We start from the raw sequence: 14,736 nt of genomic DNA, 5'->3' as shown, positions 1-14,736 counted from the left end.
AAAACACACTGGCAGGCGTAACAGGTGCCAAGCTCAATTGGGAACTGTACACCTCATATGTAGCTGCACAGGCATCTTGTGGGAGCTGTGGCTGAAAACACCTTTCCTCCTAGCTATTTTGTTGCTGGAGAAGATAAGGAATAAGGACTGGCAGAGTAGAGAAGAAGTTAGAGGAGGAATAGGACTTTAGAGGAGCATGTCTAAAGAGCTGGGGTTGGGGGGGCAGTGAAAGAGGTGGTTGGTGCAATATAATCAGAAGAATGAGGAGAGAAAAATAAACCAAATGGTATAATTTTAAAAGGACAGTACATGAACAGAAATACCTGTAGTTGTAAAACAAAGGTCTGTGGACATGACTTGTTTAGACAAGTAGAGATAGCTGTTAAAAGTCTTATAGGATTCTTGGTTTTAGTATAGACCTACTAACCTTTATAGACACCAGTTAGGCTTCAACTAGAGTCAGTTCTGCCAACACACTTTATGAAGGATGTCAAAGCCTTAACGAAAATTGAGAAAATCTACTAGAACAGCATCAAAGATGAAAGACTTCAGTTATTTGGGGAGACTTGTTATGGACCATATCAGACCCCATCAAAACATTTCAAGAAAGTAGCCCAGACCCTAACTTTGCTCGATGTTTTAAGCAGGTGTAACATGGATATTCCAGGAGAGATGCAACATAACAGAATTTACAAGATTACCAAATGAAACACAAACAACAAAGAACAAAATACAGAATAATGTAACCTTTCCAAAAACCCATCTTAATGATGCTGTCCCAATACTTGCAACAAACTCCAAAAACCTTGGCACAAAAGATAAAATCAAACACAGGATCTTACAAGGGAGAGATAGATGGCAGCACCCTCTTCCATGGAGCTGTTTCTGAGCTCAACTGCCTGACTGCTTTCAGTGAATAGCCAGATTGCCAAAACCAAGTCAAACCAGAGAAAAGCTGAGCTCAGAGAACTGGCCACTCCCCTTTCATTATACATGTGTTCTTTTTAAACTTTTTTTTCATAGGGCAGTATCTGTTAGCTATAATCAAATTGGCCCTAAAACCCATCGAAGCCCAGACTTTTCGGAACCTGTAATTTTATGACCTCCCGAGAAAAAACAAGGACAATATAACCTTGTTAAAGGAGCAGCAGCATTATCACACCTCCCCTCTTTAAAAATCCCATCCATATCCAAAGATGGCTTCATTTTAAAACTCCTTGATCTTAAACTGTTAGTACTCTATAACACACAGATACATTACATTGACAATCATCATGCTAACATGCACTACTACATTTCAATTCAATCCGTTTCACTCCTGCCACCGAAAGCCTCTGTTTTTATGCAAGTCTCAACAATGCATCGGCAATCGCATTTTCTCATCCTGCCACATGCTCAACTTACAAAACTGAATGGCTGTAACAAGAAGCTCCATCGAAACAGTCTGGCATTTTTGTCCTTAACTTTCTCCACAAACCTCCATGAGTTATGATAAGTGTACATGATTGCCTCAGATACATTACTGGTAACATAAACATTGAAATGTTGTAATGCCAACACCAAGCTCAAAGTCTTCTTATCAATTGTCAAATATTTATGCTGAAGAATGTCAATTTCCTGGAGAAATATCTGAGAAGTCTTTCTATCTTCTCGTCATCTTCCTGCAAGAGCACAACACCAAGACCAATGTCACTTGCATCAATTGCCACCTTGAATGGCTTTGCATAATTAGGCATGGCTAATACTGGGGCAGTGGTTAACACAGCTTTCAGGCTGTCAACTGTCTTCTGACAGTTCACTGTCCACTGAAACTTCTTCAGGATTGGTTACACCCTAAACATCAACTTCTCCACGACCTGATGCTGCCTGGCTTGCTGTGTTCTTCCAGCCTCCTACCTGTCCATTTTGGATTTCAGCATCTGCAGTTTTTTGTCTCTGATCACTGAAACTTCTTGCCTTTCTTTTGCAATTCAGTGTGTGGAGCAGCCGCACTGCGAAAATTTGGTATGAATTTTCAGTAAAAGCTATATGGAAAACTCCCCGAATACCTTTGTCCTTACATTCCGTGGGGCCATTTGTCCATGTCTAATAACATGGCCCAGGAAGGTGACTTTGGCTTTGGCAAATTCACTTTTGTCCAAGTTTATCACCAAGCGTGCCTTCCGAAGTCAATTGAACAATTCAGATAAATGTTGCAAATGTTCTTTTCATGTGTGACTAAAAATCACCAGGTCATCAATATATACAACACAATTGGGTAATCTCGCAATGACCTTATTAGTTAGTCTCTGAAGTGTGGCTGGCATATTCTTCATACCAAATGGCTTGACTTTAAACTTATACAGTCCATCCAGCATTACGAAAGCTGAAATTGCCTTCACTCTTTCTGACAAAGGTACTTGCCAGTATCCTTTGAGCAAGTCCAACTTAGAAATATAAGTTGCTTGTCCCACCTTTTCCATACAGTCTTCCAAAAGCGGAAGTGGATATGTATCAGTCTTTGTTAACTGCATTGACTTTATGCTAGTCCACACATAACCATTGGGTACCATCTAGCTTTGACACCATTACAATGGGTGAGCTCCAGTCACTGTAACTCACTTTGATTATGTCATATTGGAGCATGCGTTCAATCTCCTTTCGAACCTGTGCCAACTTTAGAATGTTATGTCTATATGGATGTTGCTTAATCATAACAGTACCTCCTATATCTACATCATGCATAATTAGGTTAGAAATAAGTCAACTTATGTCATAGTAATAACTCTTTCAGGTCATTTTGATTTTCCTCTGGAAGATAACTCAATAATTTATAGCAATATTTCAGAACTTTCTCATTGTCCAATTTAGTTTGAGGAATGTCCAATTCAGAATCTACTGAACTTGGTTCTTCCCCCTGTATTGTAACCAATAACACATTCTCCTTTGGCTTTCCTTCCCTGTCAACATACCTTTTGAGCACATTCACATCACCTTGAATGTGAGTTTTTTTTCTGATTGGAGTCTTCATCAAATAGCTCACCACACTCAATTTCCTTTCGAATCAATAAGGTCCACTAAACCTTGCTTTTAAAGATTCACCTGTCACTGGAAGTAGCACTAACACCTTATCCCAATAGCAAAATTTTGAGTTTTTGATTTATCTGTTTCCTATTTCATTACATGCTGTGATACTTATAAATGCTAACTCCCCACTCTATTTAATTGTTCCCAGAAATTTGACACATAGTTCAAATATGTGGTCTCTGAATTACCAACTTCTCCTTAATTGATTTTAGCAGTCGTCTCACTTCATGCCCAAAAACGAAATAAAATGGACAGAATTTGGTTGATTCATTTGGTGCATCTCTGATTGCAAATGGCACAAACGGAATTCCTTTATCCCAATCATCTTGGCTATAAGCCTTTAACATGATCTTTAATGTCTGATGCCATCTTTCTAGCACTCCCTGTGATTCTGGATGGTATGCAGTAGATTTGAATTGTTTTATTCCTAATCTGTCCATAATTTACTTGAATAAGTTGACCCTTGATCTGATTGTATCTCTGTGGGTAGTCCGTATCTCGTGAAAAATTTGAGTAACTCCTTTACAATCCTTTTAGCTGTGATAGTGTGTAATAGAAGAGCCACTGGAATCTAGTGGACACATCCATTATTATTAACAAATACTGATTTCCACTTTTTGTTTGAGGTAGGGGTCCTGTGCAATCAATTAAGACTCTTGTAAAAGGTTCCTCAAAAGCAGGAATAGTTATTAAAGGTGCAGGTTTTATTTGAATATTCATCTCGGGGCGGGGAACAGTCAGAGATCATGGTCCATGTTAGAAACAATGACTTCGGTAGGAAGGGTGAAGTGCTTTTGGATTAGAAATATGTAGAGAACAAATCAGCAAGGAAATTACAGAGATGCCAACATTACAGAGGCATTATACAGAGATATTCCCTACATTCCTTCTCAGTTGGTAAGGTTGTTAGGAAGGTGTATGATGCGTTGGCTTCCATTAGCAGGGGGATTGAGTTTAAGAGCCGCAAAGTTATGCTGCAGCTCTAGACCACTCTTGAAATGTTGTGTTCAGTTCCAGTCATCTCATTATAGGAAGGAAGTGGAAGTTTTAGAGACGGTGCAGATGGGCTTTACCAGAATGCTGCCTGGATTTGAGGGTGTGTCTTATAAAGAAAGGTTGAGGAAGCTCAGGTTTTTCACATTAGAGCGAAGAAGGATGAGAGGTGACTTGAGAGATGATAAAAGGCATAGATAGAGTAGATACTATTACTGTCTGTGGTTTTCCAATTACCTGACATGGAGAAAGTGAGGACTGCAGATGCTAGAGATCAGAGTTGAAAAGTGTGGTGCTGGAAAAGCTCACCACGTCAGGCAGCATCTGAGCAGCAAGAGAATTGATGTTTGGGCATAAGCCCTTTAACATGATGCTGCCTGACCCATTTTGCTTTTCCAGCGCCACACTTTTCAACAATTATCTGACATGTGTGATATGTGTGGCAAAAGTCACCTACATCCTTGTGCAGCCAAGCCCAGTAAAAATGTTTTTCTATTTTAGCTTGAGTTTCTCTTACTCCTAAATGACTCCCTAGTGGTAGCTCATGCAGCACTCGCAACATCTCCATTCTTGCCAGGATTGGAAGATTTGAGCTATAGGGAAAGTTTGAATAGGCTGCGGCTATTTTCCCTGAAGCGTCTGAGGCTGAGGGGTGACCTGAAAGAAGTTTATAAAATCATGAGGGGTACGGATAGGATAAATAGACAAGGTCCTTTCCCTGGGGTGGGGGAGTCCAGAACTAGAGGGCATAGGTTTAGGGTGAGAGGGGAAAGATATAAAAGAAACCTAAGGGGCAACTTTTTCACGCAGAGGGTGGTACGTGTATGGAATGAACTGCCAGAGGTAGTGGTGGAGGCAAGTACAATTTCAACATTTAAAACACATTTGGATTGGTTATGAATAGGAAGGGTTTGGAGGGATATGGGCCAGGTGCTACCTAGTGGGACTAGATTAGGTTGGGATAACTGATCGGCATGGCCGAGTTGGACGGAAGGGTCTGTTTCCGTGCTGTACATCTCTATGACTTTATAACCCACTAGCAATACAACTTGATGTACTTCTGCCCATTTCTCATCTGCCTGAATATGTGATGGTCTCCATTTCCTCAATAAGTCATAATTTTTAAGATAATAACATTCAGGGAATCATTCGCATTCTTTTTCTGTGTATGGTTTTTGATACGCTTGCTTTAAATTTTCATCTTTCTGCTGTAACTCAGTTAATTTATCTGAGCTAAAGATATCTGCTGTGTCATCTGTTTTGAGTTGACCATCTAATCAAACAGAGTCTCTACTAGTTCCACTTCAACTTTCTTATCTGTACCCTTTGATCTCTCCTGTTTCAATTGGTGACCATGTGATCTCATTACTACATAGTCAGGAAAAATTCCAGGATATATGTCCTGCAAAAGTTTAGTTGCCTGAGTTTCCACTGGCCTTTTAACCACAGTATGCAGCACTCCTACCTGTGTACCAGCTAGATCATTAGCAAGGACAAATTGTATTCCTGGAACAGAGTTTGTTCATGACTCCTCCATTCTTCACTGGATACTCTAACCTCACTTTACATAATTCAGTGCTTCTTGTCTCACCATGAATTCCCGTAACAAGTAAATTTTCTGGCAGTAGTCCTTCAGAGATACATATCTCCTCATCTTTCAATATCACAGAATGAGAGGATCCCGTATTTCTTAATATTGCAACCTCTTTACCTGTTGCTCCTGGCCAATTTCAGTAAACCTTATCTTCGCAGATATATGGTTAAAGAAGATCTGGCACTTCCTACTTAACCAATCTCTAACCAGTTTGTACATTCTGGTACAGCTTTCTAGTCTCCACTGTGCTTCCATTGCCATTCCAACAAAATTCACTGGCTTATCCTATTTTCCTACATCTGACCTCCCAGTGTTTTTCATAATCCACCAACACCAATTTCATGTGGCTTACTTTATTGCAGTGAAAACACCAACGCTTTTTAATTTCTCTTTCCCCTTCAAGGGATTCCTTTTTACCCTGTGGTTAGTTATCCTTGTGATCTTCACCAAGATCTACCTTTCCCTTTCCAGGCAAGGATTTCTCTTTTCCCCAATTTCTATCCTTCACACTTGAAATTGATTTTGGAAGCCAAAGTTTGATTTAAGGACCAACTCATAATCATCAGCTACTTCAGCTGCTAATCTTGCCATTTTAATTCTCTGCTCTTCCATGTGTTCTCACTACTTCAGAGTGTGAATTTTTGAATCCCTGTATAAATGCCAATTTCTGAAGTTCAAATTCCCTCTCTTTGCTCCTCTCCTCTCTCTTTTTCTCTTGTTTTCTAAAGTGATTCATTCTTTTTCTCTTTCCTCTGCTTTTAATTGTACTTCAAACTGTTTCATTTCTGTCGCCCTTTCCTTGTCTTTTGCCTCTGATGGTGTTTCCAGCAGATTTAAATGCTGAGCTATTGCTGAAATTGTCTCTCCTTTCCTCATGGAAGGAGGCAGCTCCAACTCCAGCTTATCTGCTAATTCCAGCAGCTTGGCCTTAAGCACCTTTCGCATAACCCCCAAAGTCGCTTATTCCACCCCGAGAATACACTTGGTGACTAAAAGTGCTATCCTGAGCACAGTTTAAACCAACCGGATTCAACACCCGGAACAAAAGACACTAACACCTATCACTCACTGCTTTCGAGTCCAGCAACCCTAATCCCAATTTGGAATTTATAGTACAAATCCTGCAAAGAGTCCCAATCCGTTATGGACCAGGCCAGACCCCATGAAAACATTTCAAGAAAGTAGCCCAGACCCTAACTTTGCTAGTTATTTTAAGCAGGTATAACAGATATTCTGGGAGAGGTGCACCTGGTTAAACCATTTAGCTTTAAATATAACAGAATTTATTTACAAGATTATCGAATGAAACACAAACAAAAGAGAACAAAATACAGAATAACTTAGTCTATCCAATAGATTATATCAACTTAATGATACATTTCCCAACATTTGCAACAATCCCTATAAACACCCTTTGGCACAAAAGGTAAAATCAAACACAGGGTCTTACAGGAGAGAGAGAGAGAGAAAAAGAGGGAGACAGATGACAGCATGGAACACCCTCTTACATGTAGCTGTTTCTTGGCTCAGAAGTCTCAAACTGCCTGAACGGTTTCAGTGAATAGCCACACTGCCAAAAGCCGAGCTGGGAGAACTTGCCACTCCCCTTTCATTGTACAAGAGCACCTGAGGAAACTGACACAGATACAGGGAAAATGTACAAATTCTACGCAGGCAGTCCCCGAGGCTGGAATCAAAACCTGGCACAGCGAGGCAACAGTGTTAACCACTGAGCCACCTTTACCTCATCTAAATTTAGCTGCATGTATTCTAACTTTCAGCAACTAACATTCACCCAATTTTATCAGCTAGATGATCCACTTTGCTCCCTGTCCAGCAACACCTCAACAATTGGAGTTTTCTTCCTCATATTTCACTGTCTCTCAAATGTTTTGAATTTGGGAATGTGAGCACTATGTGTGCTGCTAATCTGGCAGATCAATCCTGTCAGTTCTTTGAAAACAGTAGTGTGAACTCAGAGCTTTGGAGCCTTTCTGACAATGACTTGATCAAATTATAAATTGCAGACACATTTATGGGTGGTCTTACCTCCAAGGGAACTCATCAAATTTGAGTCCAACTTATTATATGTTTGTTTATAGATGTGAGTTTGCATTATAAGAATAAATATAAGCACTCAGCACCTTTTCCCACTGCTCGTACCAAAAGGGGAGGCTGTAGCATAGCACAAATATAACTGGACTAGTAATCAAGAGCTTCAGGTTTTGGGTAGATGGCTTTGAATCATACCATGGCAGATGATGAATTTGTTAAACTTGAAAGAGTGCAGAAAAGATTTGCAAGGATGTTGTTGGGACTGGATGGTTTAAGTCACAGGTAAAGGCTTAATCGGCTGGGGTATTTTCCCTGAGCATTACAGGCTGGGGGTAGCCTTATTGAAGTTTAAAGAATTATGAGAGGCATAGATAGAGTGAATAACTGAGGTCTTTTTTCCAGAGTAGGGGAGTCCACTAGGCATAGGTTCAAGTTCAGAGGAGAAAAATTTAAAAAGGACCCGAGGGGTAACTTTATCATGCAGTGGTTGATGTATGGATGGAAAGAGCTGTCAGAGGAAATGGTGGATGTGGGTAAAATTAAAAGGCTGGATGGGTATATGAATAGGAAGGGTTTAGAGAGCTATGGGCCAACTGGTGGCAAACAGGACTAGGTCAGATTGGGATGCCTGGTTGGCATGAATGAGTTGGGCTTATTTCTGTGGTGAATGACTCTAAGACTCTTTGAAATCAAAGGTTACTCCAACGTATGTAACCATTATTGATTGTTGTAAAATCTCAACTTATTCACGAACCAGAAAGGGAAAGAAATCTGTCATCGTTGACTGATCTGGAATCACACTTCATAGACAATGTTTCTGACAGGACCATTACCATCCTGCTGTATGTCCTGTCTAGCCGATAGATGTGGCTGCACAATGGTAAACAGTCAGTAGGAGTTGCAATGGAAATCATTAACATTGACTCCATACCCCATGAAGATGAAACATAGGCGAGGAAACCTCCACGTGATTACCATCTACCATACATCACACTTCCTCCATGTTGATGAACACCATTTAGAGGAAACACAGAGGGTGACAAGAGCAGACAATTTACTCTGAGTGGGGGACTTCCATGTCCATCACCAAGAGTGATTTGGTGGCACCATTGATGACTGAGCTGGCCATGTACTAAACAATGTGGCTGCTAGAATGGGTCTGTGGCCTGTAGTGAGGGAAAAACTTAAGCCTAAGCTTATCTTCAGTTCTGAAGATAATGATGTTGCACTCAAAACATTAGCACTGTTTCTCTCTAAATATGCTGCCAGATCTGCTGAGTTTGTCATCCTCACCAATCTGCTTCTCACAGGTGTGTCCATCCATGATGATATCTGTAGGACTACATTGTCATCGTAGAGACAAAGTCCCACCTACACACAGAAGATGTTTTCCATTGTTTTGGGGTGACACTACCATCATGCTAAATATCACATTGAGTAACTCAAAATAATCCATCCATGATGCACTGTGGGCAATCAAAAGCAACAGTTTATAGTCACATGATCCAGCATATACCCAACTCCACCATTGCTATCAAGCCAGGAGATCAACCTGGTTTAATGAAGAGTGCAGGAAGGCATGCCAGAAGCAATACCAGGCATCCCCTAAAAGTGAGGTGTCAACCTGGTAAAGCAGCAAAACTGGACTAGTTGCATGCTAAACAGGAGAAGTAACAAGCAAGAGACAAAGTTAAATAATTTGACAACCAGAAGATCAGATCTAGGCTCTGCAGTTCTGCCACATCCAATTATGAATGGTGGTGGACAATTAAACACCTGACATATATCCAGAACTTTAATGATGGGGGTGCTCAGCACAACACTGCAAAAGATGACACCAAATTATTTGCATCAAAAGTGTTGAGTTGCTGGTCCATCTTGGCCTCTAGCATCACAGATGAAAGTCTTCAACCAATTTGATTCAATCCACATTATATCAAAAAAACCCCGAAGGCACTGGATACCTCAAAGGCCCTGACAACATTTTGGCAATACTACTGAAGACTTGTGCTCCAGAATTAGCTTACCTCTCGCCAAGTTGTTCTAGTACAGCTACCACACTGGCATGTGACATGTTGAAAATTGCCCAAGTATGTCCCAAATCAGCCAATTACTACCATATCGATTTATCCCTGATTATCTAGCAAAGTGATGGAAGGTGTTGTCAACAGTTATACCAAAAGTATCTGCAAAGAAAAACCTGCACACTGACAGTCAGTTTGGCGTTCCACAAAGGCTGCATTTGTCTGGGTGTGGCCTTAAGTAGCCCTAGAAAAATTACAGTCAATGAAAATCGCTGTTCATTTACTATTGCTGAATCCAAATCTTGGAATTCCCTTCCTAAGAGAACTAGCCCAAAGGACTGCAGCCATTCAAGAAAGCAGTGCAACACCACCTTCTCCAGGGCAATTAGGGATAGATAATAAATGCTGTCCTAACCAGCAACATACATGGGGAATAAACAAAATAAAAAGCTACCATCAGCTAATTGACCCTGGGACCATGAGGTCCATATGGCTGAATATTGTTCTTCATTTTATTATAATTTGAATGTATGGTAAACTTACCCATCAATGAACTGAACCATCAGATTAGCTTCTTCTATTGCCTGCATGTCCTGTAACAGATGGAACTTGCAATTATTCTGTAAGTAATACTGGACAGCATTGACAGATACTGGTTTGGCTAGCTTTCTTGGAAACTGTGTTTCTGATCAGAATATTATAATCCAGTTATCATCAATCACTTCAGCTGGTGCTGAGAGAAATCTATCAATGTTATACTCAGCCTTCCATCACTTATCATCGATATTAGTTTTCCTTTTACCATTTATCTTTTGTTGTTACCTTATGTCCAGACTCGACTCTCTTTAATTTAACTATTAGGATTCCAACTGACTGATAATATTGGTGTTAGATTTTCCTGGATGGCTTTGATCAGGTAATGTCAAGCGTTTTATTAAGTGGTTACAGTTTTCCAATTAATGGGCACTAAGACAGACCTGCATCATGATTGTAACAATCCTCCAATGGAATATATATTTTCAAAATTTTTAATCTACAGCAACTGATATTCTTCTCTGAGCTATGTTAGTTCACCATAATAATGCTGATAATAATGCCAAGATTCTCTTCAACAAATGCAGATGGATGGAACCTACCAAAAAACAAGTTTTCAGAAAGAATTGTTATTCCAGTTATGGTTGTTCGTCAAGTTGCAACTGGTTTGCAGTAACAGATTGCAAGTTAAGAAAAAAATTGAAGTAACGTCCTCTCAATTTTTTATTGCCTGATGTCCCTTTTAAGGACAGTTCAGAATATAAGTACACAGCAGAGACAATATGATTTTGGCAATAGTATTAAATGATCAAAATTGGAGTAGCCTCCCATTATATGTATTTTAAGAAAATCTGTAGGGAAAGGTTCATGATAGCGAATCTGATATCACCTGAAATCAAAATTACTTCCAATTACATCTCAAATGTCTATAGTGGACATTGGGGAAGTTCTGGGATTTGTTGCATCACTACAGTATTACAGAACAGGAATACTAACTGATTCCATTCATTATTATTAGTGGTGAGGAAATATAAGGTTTGCCAAATGGGAAGTGCCACATTTATGTGAACTCTTCAGTGACATGGATGCTAGTATCTTGATTGTCTTAAATCAATGGGTTAAGTGCTAGATACTGAGCTTTGACAGCCCACATACAAAAATGTTCTGTGCAAAGTCCCTTTCACAAACATGTCATATAAATTATATGTATTTTTACCTCTTCTTTGTTTCTGTCCTCCACATCGGATGAGTCACTGATAGGCATGGTGTAGTGCTGAGTGTACACATTGTCATAACTGTAGAAATATGGAAAGATTTAGTAGTTCCTCTAGTTCAAATATGCATACTTTTCTCCTTGCCATTCTTGTTTCAAGGCACTGACAGTGGCCAGGACAGAATTCCATTGATTCCATCAGGCCTCCAGCACCTCCTGTTCACTGATCATTCAAAGATGTGTGCCAAGGTGGTCATGATTTGGAGATGCCAGTGTTGGACTGGGGTGTACAAAGTTAAAAATCACACAACATCAGGTTATAGTCCAACAGGTTTAATTGGAAGCACTAGCTTTCGGAGCACCGCTCCTTCATCAGGTGGTGAAAGAGCGGTGCTTCGAAAGCTAGTGCTTCCAATTAAACTTGTTGGACTATAACCTGGTGTTGTGTGATTGTTAACTTTGTGCCAAGGTGATGAATGTAAACATGTTAATTGATCCAAAGGTTAGGGGATTTAACAGTCTAGCCTTATCAGCACCTGCCATCCTTCCTTTTACTTTTCATTGCTGGATAATAAGCAAAGTGGGATTTTTCCCAGCTGGAGGCCAAAGACGGCCAGGTCTCTCAGTACAAATCAGAAGGTGGACACAAGGCCATTTCAAATTACTTTGTTCAACTGTCTTTTTAAACATTTTGCACAATGTATTTCCTGAAGAAGCTTCAAAGATTCTGTGATTACTTAAAGAAATGTATAAATAACATACTCAATAATTAGATAAATAAATTAAACTTCTCATCAGCCCTAAATTTGCAGATTGGACAGTGATATGGCATTATGAACTTTGACAGAGATAGTGCAAAATGATGCACTTTGAGAGAAAAAGCAGAAAAGCAACCTCTAGTTTAGAAAACAAGAACTCAACCCAGTTAAATGAAAAGGGATCCAAGGACCACAGATGAACAAATCATTAAAAGCAGCATCACAACAATACAATAGGAAATATTTGTAAGACTTGGGATTTATTTCAAGGGCTACATAATTCAAAAGTAAAGTTATCTTAAACTTGTACAGGATGTTTAGGACATTAAAGTGCAGTACAGGCCCTTCAGCCCTCGATGTTGCACCGACCTGTGGAACCAATCTAAAGCCCATGTTTTGTTATTAGACTGGAAAGAGTGCAGAAGAAATTTACAAGGATGTTGCCTGGACTCAAGAGTCTGAGTAATAGGGAGAGGTAGGACAAGCTAGGATTTTTTTCTTTAGAGTGTTGGAGACTTTATAGTGGTCTATAAGATCATGCGAGGCATAGATAGGGTGAATGCACTCAGCCTTTTCCCCAGGGTTGGGGAATCGAGGACTCAAAGGTATCAGTTTAAGGGTAGAAGGGAAAGAATAAAAGGAAACCTGAGGGGCAGTTTTTTACACAGAGGATGGTATGCATATGGAAGGAGCTGCCAGCGGAAGTGGTTGAGGCAGGTACATTAATAATATTTAAAAGGCATTTGGACAAATGCATGGATAGGAAAGGAGTAGAAGGATATGGGCCAAGTGCAAAGAAGTGAAATTAGAATAGATGGATATTTTGGTCAACATGGACCAGTTTGGGCCAAAGGGCCTGTAGGACTCTCTGACTGATCAGGCTGCACTTGTACAATGCTCCTTTCTTAATATTATAAACAGGGCTGAGCACTGAAAGATATGTAAAGTTGTCATTCTGATGTGTACAATGATGTGTACGGGCAAGGAATCACAGGTGCACTAAAAAATTATTTGTACTGCACAACTGTTATCCAAACTGAGGAGAATGAATTGGATGAAAGTAGAAACCAAACTTGGAGTTTTGTACTTGCTCCCTGATGATATCATTCACAACTCATTGTGGCAGCAGTTTTATTAATTCAACTGTGATTTGAAGTTGTGGTACACTCACCTGTTAATGACATCAACTAATATGTTACTTTCATGTTGTGTCTGCATGCCCTACAAGAGAAATAATTAATGATTAATATTACATTTTGTTAGTATTTGATGCAACTCTGGTTTGTCAAACCTTTTTAAAAAATTCTATTTTTGGTCTGCATTGGAGTGATAATGCAGAATTTCTGCATTGATGAATTCTGTTGCAGGAAACTCAGATAGGATGACCTACAAGAGAACTCTAAGGAATACAGTCACCAAGGTGCTTGGGGCATCGGCAGGCCTTCCAAACAGCTACATGCTACTGTCCAAGCATGTGGAAGACTCAGAACACAGCACAGCAGAGGCCATCATGCAAAGCTTGAAACTCTTGCTCTCTGCAGTGGAAGTGGTGGCCAACTCCAACACAGTGCTGGCGGATTAACACATGATGATGTGCTTGGTGCCTGCGTTCTTAGCTTTCACTGCATCACAGTTGAATCTTCACAACCTCTTAATTATGATATAGTTGTACAGCACGGAAAGAGATCCTTCAGTCCAACTCATCCATGCTGACCAGATATCCTAAACTAATTTAGTCCCATTTGTCAGCATTTGGCCCATATCTCTGTAAATCTTTCCTATTCCAACTTCCACCACTTCCTCTGGCAGCTCATTCCATACATGCAGCACCCTCTGCATGAAAACATTGTCTCTTAGGTACCTTTTAAATTTTTCTCTTCTCAGCTTAAACCTAAAGTGTAAAAAGACTCTTTCACAGAATGTAGGTGTCTATGGTAAAGCCAATTTTTGTTGTTTAACCCTAATTGTCCTTGGAATAAGTGGCTTGTTAGGACTTTTCTGAGAGCAATTTAGAGGCACCCAAATTCCTGTTGGTCTGCAGGGAATCGCATGTAGACCTAACTAAGTCATCATTTATAACCAGGATTAAGCTTTGGTTCCCTACCTTTGTCAACTTGCAACTATGCCTGACCATAAGAAATAAGAAATCGGAGAATTAGGCCATTTGGCACATCAAACTTATTCCACCAGTTAATGAATCATATGGCATTAACTCCACTTTTCTACCTGCCCCCATAATCCTTGACTTACTTGGAAATCAAATGCCAGAAGCTAGGAACTTCACAGTAAGAAACTCACCTCCTGTCCACCATGTATTAGGCATAATTCAGGAGTGTGACTCCCTGCTTTCCTAGCTGAGTGCAGCTCCAAAAACACTTAAGGAGTTTTACAAGATACAGGACAAAGCAGCCCATCTAATTGGTGCCATGTTGACACAACATTCATGCTTTTCACCTCCAATGCACAGTAGTAGCAGTGTATCATGTGCAAGGTACATTG

General features: G+C 39.9%; 1 protein-coding gene across 2 annotated transcripts in view; it reads right to left on the bottom strand.

Moving 5' to 3' along the window:
* zc3h4 (zinc finger CCCH-type containing 4) overlaps window positions 1-14,736 on the bottom strand; it is a 160,139-nt gene that overhangs the window by 99,445 nt on the left and 45,958 nt on the right. Inside the window, exons 1-2 of one of the 2 annotated variants that reach the window (XM_043681007.1) lie at window positions 11,483-11,521; window positions 10,276-10,325 (exon numbers count right to left, since the gene is read on the bottom strand). The exons of the other annotated variant lie outside the window; for it this stretch is intronic. The gene's annotated coding sequence lies outside the window, so the exon portion shown is untranslated. Of the gene's footprint in view, window positions 1-10,275; window positions 10,326-11,482; window positions 11,522-14,736 lie in introns of those variants that run through there. 2 annotated transcript variants of the gene reach the window in all.

Source organism: Chiloscyllium plagiosum, chromosome 41 (genome assembly GCF_004010195.1).
Source record: "Chiloscyllium plagiosum isolate BGI_BamShark_2017 chromosome 41, ASM401019v2, whole genome shotgun sequence".
In the NCBI taxonomy this organism is placed as follows: domain Eukaryota; kingdom Metazoa; phylum Chordata; class Chondrichthyes; order Orectolobiformes; family Hemiscylliidae; genus Chiloscyllium; species Chiloscyllium plagiosum.
Note: the sequence above shows the minus strand (reverse complement) of the source record. Positions and strands in the feature narration are given on the sequence as shown.